The sequence below is a fragment of the Pteropus vampyrus genome, unplaced genomic scaffold (assembly GCF_000151845.1).
Source record: "Pteropus vampyrus isolate Shadow unplaced genomic scaffold, Pvam_2.0 Scaffold182, whole genome shotgun sequence".
Taxonomy (NCBI): Eukaryota; Metazoa; Chordata; class Mammalia; order Chiroptera; family Pteropodidae; genus Pteropus; species Pteropus vampyrus.
The window spans coordinates 389,606-395,297 of NW_011888963.1; the positions used below are offsets into that span (position 1 = coordinate 389,606).

General features: G+C 41.7%; 1 long non-coding RNA gene across 1 annotated transcript; it reads right to left on the reverse strand.

Moving 5' to 3' along the window:
- Positions 1 to 555: 555 nt before the first annotated feature.
- Positions 556 to 2,687, reverse strand: LOC111746289. The gene is made up of 3 exons (XR_002783037.1): positions 2,600 to 2,687; positions 1,664 to 2,457; positions 556 to 1,555 (listed from the first exon to the last, which is right to left on the reverse strand). It is a non-coding gene; the product is annotated as an uncharacterized LOC111746289 (long non-coding RNA).
- Positions 2,688 to 5,692: the final 3,005 nt, after the last annotated feature.

The following is a 5,692-nucleotide window of genomic DNA, read 5'->3' on the forward strand; positions in this document are numbered from 1 at the left end:
TACTACTTGGTCTGTGGGTTTGACCGTAGTTTCTTGGCTTATAAATTTTTAATTCTTGCAGTGTTCTACCCAGCTCATACTAATGGAAAAATATCCACTTGTTTGTGTTTGAATTTAATATTGACATCTAATTTGATGTCAATATCTTGAATAAAAATGGCAGTCAAATGATGGCCAAACTCTGGCCTGCCTCGACTGCAGGAAGGACACAATGGGCCAAGAAGAACCTTGTTCCCTGGTACCACCTTGGGTTTAGTCCCCTTCCCGACCACAGGAACCAGAGCAACTGCCTTCCTTATCCAGCCTGTGGCCCCTTTCATCTCTTGAGATCAGCCTAGGAGGTATCCACAGCTCTGTCCTGATCCTGAGGGTCTCAGGCATATCTAAACCCCTCTATCCCATGTACTTTCCAGGGGTGATGCTGCTAAAAGTCTGAGCCACAGCATGGTAGTTTTTTATTGCTGCTGTGACAAATTAAAACAAAGTGGCTTAAAATGACCCAAATTTATTACTTTATAGTTCTGGAGATCAGAAGTCTCAAGTTCCAATGGGCTACATTCAAGGTTTGGTAAAGCTGCCTTCCTTCATGAGGTGCTAGGGAAGAATCTGTTTCCTTGCTTTTTCAAGCTTCTAGAGGTCACTCATGCCTTGGTTCATGGTCTTCATCTTCCATCTTCAAAGCCAGCAAGGTCTGGTCGAGTCTTTTTCATGCTGCCATTTCTCTGGTTCTCTCTTGTCTCCCTCTTCCATTTATAAAGACTCTTGTGATCACATTGTGCCCATCTGGATAGTCCAGGATAATGTCCCCATCTCAAGATTAACTGATTAGCGACCTTAATTTCATTTGAAACCTTAATTTCCCTTTGCCATATACCCTAACATATTCCCACAACTTAATCTGGGGATTAAGTTGCAAACACCTTTGGGGGTTGTTTTTCTGCCTACCACACACCATCTCCCTTTTTCTACATGGCAGAGGATGTACAAGACCATTGCTACAAGTAGGCCTAGTCAGGTGTCATACTTAAAGCAGCCTTACCCAGTGACCTGCCTCCTCCTGGCCATTGGTAAATGTTTGTGATCAGCTTTCTTTGGCAGCCTTCCCAGGCATGTGGTCTGAATCAACTTCCAGGGATCTCAATGTCCTCTCCTTTTCAGTTGACACAAGCTCTGTGTTCTCAGTCATCACCCTGTGACCAGTTCACCAAACTCTACCTTGGATGGAAATTTCACTTTGGGGAAATATGGCTGAGCTATGCTTCCTGAGGATTTAAACACTTGATTGCTAAGACCAGGTTGAGTGTCAGCCCTTGACCTTGTCCCGGGGCTGCTAGATCTCTGAAGATGTTTTTATTGAGCTTCCTCACTAGTCCTTGGGATGGCATATGGCCTAGGTCTAGCAATCGAAGCAGTTAATCCTCTGGCACAGTCCAGCCTAAAGATGGGCATCTGATTCAAGCCAGGCATACTACAGACAGTGATGCTCCTCAAACATTCTAAATCCTCTCTCATGTTCCTAGTCACCTTACAGTTAGCCAGGGCTATGGGGTTAATTCTGGGCAAAGAAAGGAAGAGGAAATGATATCAGTCACTTCTGGGCTGAAGCAGTGAAAAACCCATGCCTAATTCTATAGTCATGCTGCAGTAATAAAGGAAATCTTACATTCCAGATGGCGCAGCTATAAAATGGTAGAGTGTCCTTCATCCTGGGTGTCTGAGGACCAATGACACAAATTGGACATGTAATGTGAGCAAAACACAAACTAGGATGTTGAATTTCAGATTTGAGAGCAATTATTACCACAACATAACCAGCCTGTGCTGACTAACATACCAGCCCAATAAGAGTGCTTCCTGAGACTTCCCAGAGCTCGCAGGAGAGACTCTGTCTCTTTCTTTCCCTGGCACTGCAACTACATTTTGAGACATTTGAACTTGGAACTTCTAACAGCCACCTTACCATCATAAAGAAAGGGCCTACCTGAAAATGAAGCCACTCAGAAGCAAGGAAAGCCAAGAGGTGAAGAAAAAGAATCCCGTTAACCTCATCTGAATTCTTGAATACATTTGGGCACGAGGGCTGCTTGACCCTTTGAATTTCTCTGCAATATGAGAAAGACATTCCCATTTTCGCTTAAGCTGATTTGAATGGCTTTTCTGTCCTTTGCAATGGCAAGAGTTCTCCCAATCACAGCCCTCTCCTCTGACTGACTCATTTGTGTCCTTCTAGAATTATCTTTTTTTTCCTCCCTCAGGGATCCTTGCCATGGAAAGCAAGATTCCTGCATATCCCAGCAGGGCCCTCAACACAATTTGCTGTCCTTAGAGGCTGTAATTCTTCTGTAATCTATATGCATGTCCTCTGTTGAAGTATAGTTACATCCCTCTTTTCCATTTCCTGAGAAGGAAGGGTGTGTTGACAGCCGGTAGCAGAGAGACAATATAATCATCAAATAACTAAAAGGAAAAATCACCAGTGATTAAAAAGAAAATAAATGGAAAGCGAATATTAGTGATCTTCACTTACCGAGAAAAACAATACAGAGAAAATGGCAGTCCCCTTATTTCACTATCATACTCTCTGTCAGCGTTGACTTACCTTCACATGCTTCCTGACTGTTAGTTTGGGCCTTTGGGAAAATGACAAAGCTTTGAGGTTTTCCCTCAGTAGAAATAATGAAAGTATATAGACTCATCCACAGTTTCTCTTTTGTTCCCTGTCTGAGCCAGGAAGGAGACGTGTAGGAGACGACGGCTTGGAATGAGCTCATACTCTGTGGCCATGGAATTGTACCAAGATAACAGGTCCACTGAGGGGTCAAACCAACAAAGCTGACCTCTGCTCCATGCTTTAACCAACAGTGCCAGATTCTGACCAGCTGACTAGGCTGGGCTGAACCACAGTTTGATGTGACCTGAGCTGCCCCTCACTCCCCACAATCCTAACATGTGATTGATTCCTCTGAAAGCTCCTTGAATTGACCAAATGAAACCTCCAAATTTAGAAATGGTCAGTGGCCTGGAGGCGGCAGACTCAGAATTTCTTCAACCTTGACCACAACCATGAGTCAGTGCATAAAACTGAGGCTTCACCAAGTGTCCTTCTGGTACTAACTCAGAAATTCAGTAAGAACTATGGGAGGGATGACATTTCATTGTGCGCAGATCACGTTCAGGTTTTCAGAAAGCCCATTGTTAACTGATAGATTTTTTTTCTTTTTTCTTTTTTGCAAGAGAACATATATGTACATTCCTGTGCATTACTGACCTGGAAATTATTATTAGAAGATTGAGAATCTCATTTCTTAGTCATGGTGGCCTCTGGTAGAAAGTGTTCAGCTAGTTTTCTCCATCCTACTCACCAAAAACAATACATTAACACATTTTTCAAAAAGATTTATTTCTCCATTATAAGTATTTCTATCTTTGAGTCATGGCTAAATAGTTCCTGACTTGAATGAAAAGGAATTGGATGCTATTGACATTATTTCCTTAAATTATATTTCTCATTACTCTCGATAATTATAATGTTAGTGACCTAACACATTTATTAGTTGTCAAAGTGTCATGGCCCCTATAAACTTTTACTTAGAGAATTATAGAATTTCATATGTGAAAGGATGATCTAACCTGCTAAAATCTTCTCTGCAACATTCCCCACTAATAGTCTTTCACCCTTGAATGGCACTGCTTCTTGACGCAGTCTGTAGTAAATATTGCTGGAGCCCAGTCACATCATTTCACCCCCTCTGATTTTAGCCCAGACTCACCTTGAGTTGATGGTGTCTCACCTCTATTGGGTGCCTCACATGTTTTGACATCTGCTCATGACCTTCTCCCAGGCCATTTACTGTACAAATGCAGCCTGGAGGCGGAGTGGTGCTTCAACATTAAAGGCAACCCTCAATCAATGAGGAGTGACTCTTGGGTTAGTGTTACAACCTACTCTGCTTCAGGTGGGTGATTCTGGGAGGCTTTCTGTAAGATGTCTACCGGTCCCTGGATAATATTTATATTGCCTCCTCTACCTTCCCTGTCTCACTTCCCCCGCCCCCTTCTCTTTTTGTTACTCTGAATATCTCCCAAGTAAATGGTTTGCTTTCAAGTCCTTGCCTCAGGCTCTAATTTTGAGGGAACCCAAACTAAAATATAGTCTATTCCACTGTGACTGGTAAGAATATGGACTTTAGAAATATACTGCCTGACACTAGCTATGTGACTCTGAGCAGGTATCTTAACCTCTATGCCTTAGGTTTTTTTTTTTTTTTCCATCTGTAAAATAATAATAGTATTACTTACATTCTAGGATTATCATGAGGATTAAATATTTTTAAAGCACGTGAAAGAGTGTCCAGCGCCTCACAAGTGCTATATGAGATTGTTTCTGTGTATAGGTTCATGGATACATGAAGCAGCCATTGTATAAGAGCTTTTCCCTATGGTGAGGTGGAATTTGTCATCCTACAGATTTCATCCTTTAGACCAAGAGCTTCAGGTCACAGCAGCGCAGTTGATTAGAAATGAGGAGGCTGGGAAGTAACTTAAGCTTCTTGAGACTCCTAAATCACTTGCTAAGTCGTTTCTCTGGGCCTGGCTTTGTTCTAGGCACTAAGGCCATTAAAAACAAAATAAATTCTACAGCAGTGAGGCAAATAGATTATTTAAATAGGACTGTAAATGAATAGCAATTCAGTGTTACAAAACTACTAATTGAATGCTATTAAATACAATAATTTTTACTTTTTCAATTCTTTTTTCTTTTTTAGAAGCAGGGTCATAAATAGCAGAATGCAATATCTAGCCTCCTGACAACCCGAGTTTATTACTGTAAATGTTCTCATAACACCTGTCTCCCTTTGATACAGAGCCTAACACTGTTTGGATTTAATTTACAAATATAGAAGTAAGTTTCAAGGAAATGATAAAAATCAGAGATTGGGAGACTACAATGTATTTGCTGGAGTCACCAAAGTGGCAGACTCTGCATGTGACCAGGAATACCAGAGGAAAAATACTAACTTGTAATTGCAGGAGGCTCCTACCGGCGCTTCCGTCTCCCACTCCTTCTCAAACATACCCACTCAGTTTCCAAGACCTCTTAACTCAAAGTGGGGTCTGTAGGCCAGCAGCAGCAACAACAGCAGGGAGAGCAGTATGCCCATGGAACCTCAGGCCCTACCCAGACCTACTGAATCAATCTGCATTTCAACAAGATCCCCAAAGCGCTGTCTAAGTACATTAGCATTTGAGAAGCTATAAGGAAGGTCCTTTGCTTGCTTAGCCAGTTACCAGGTCCCATTTTTCTGGTATTTCCCCACATCTTTCTAGGTTTGGCCCTGAATGACTGAAGGCAGAAACAGAGTAGAGCAGACCACTTTTACATGTGGGAAGGAAAGAGAAGGAGAGAACTGGCATAATAAAGGGCAGCAGGACAGAGAGGAAGGGAGAAGGAGAGGAGATGAGCAGTGGGACTTAGGGAGAGAGCAATCTTAGGAAGCTGTGGCTGTGATTTATGTTTCAGTCCTACTTTTCAGCCTCCTTAAGAGACCTTCAGTGAAACCTCCATTTGTTTTTTTTAATTTAGAAAAATAATAGACAGCCGTAATGAATAATATTGCCAGTATTTTTGTACTCACCACCTACAATTCATAAATGTTAATAATCTTGCATATTTATCTTAGATTTTTTTTTT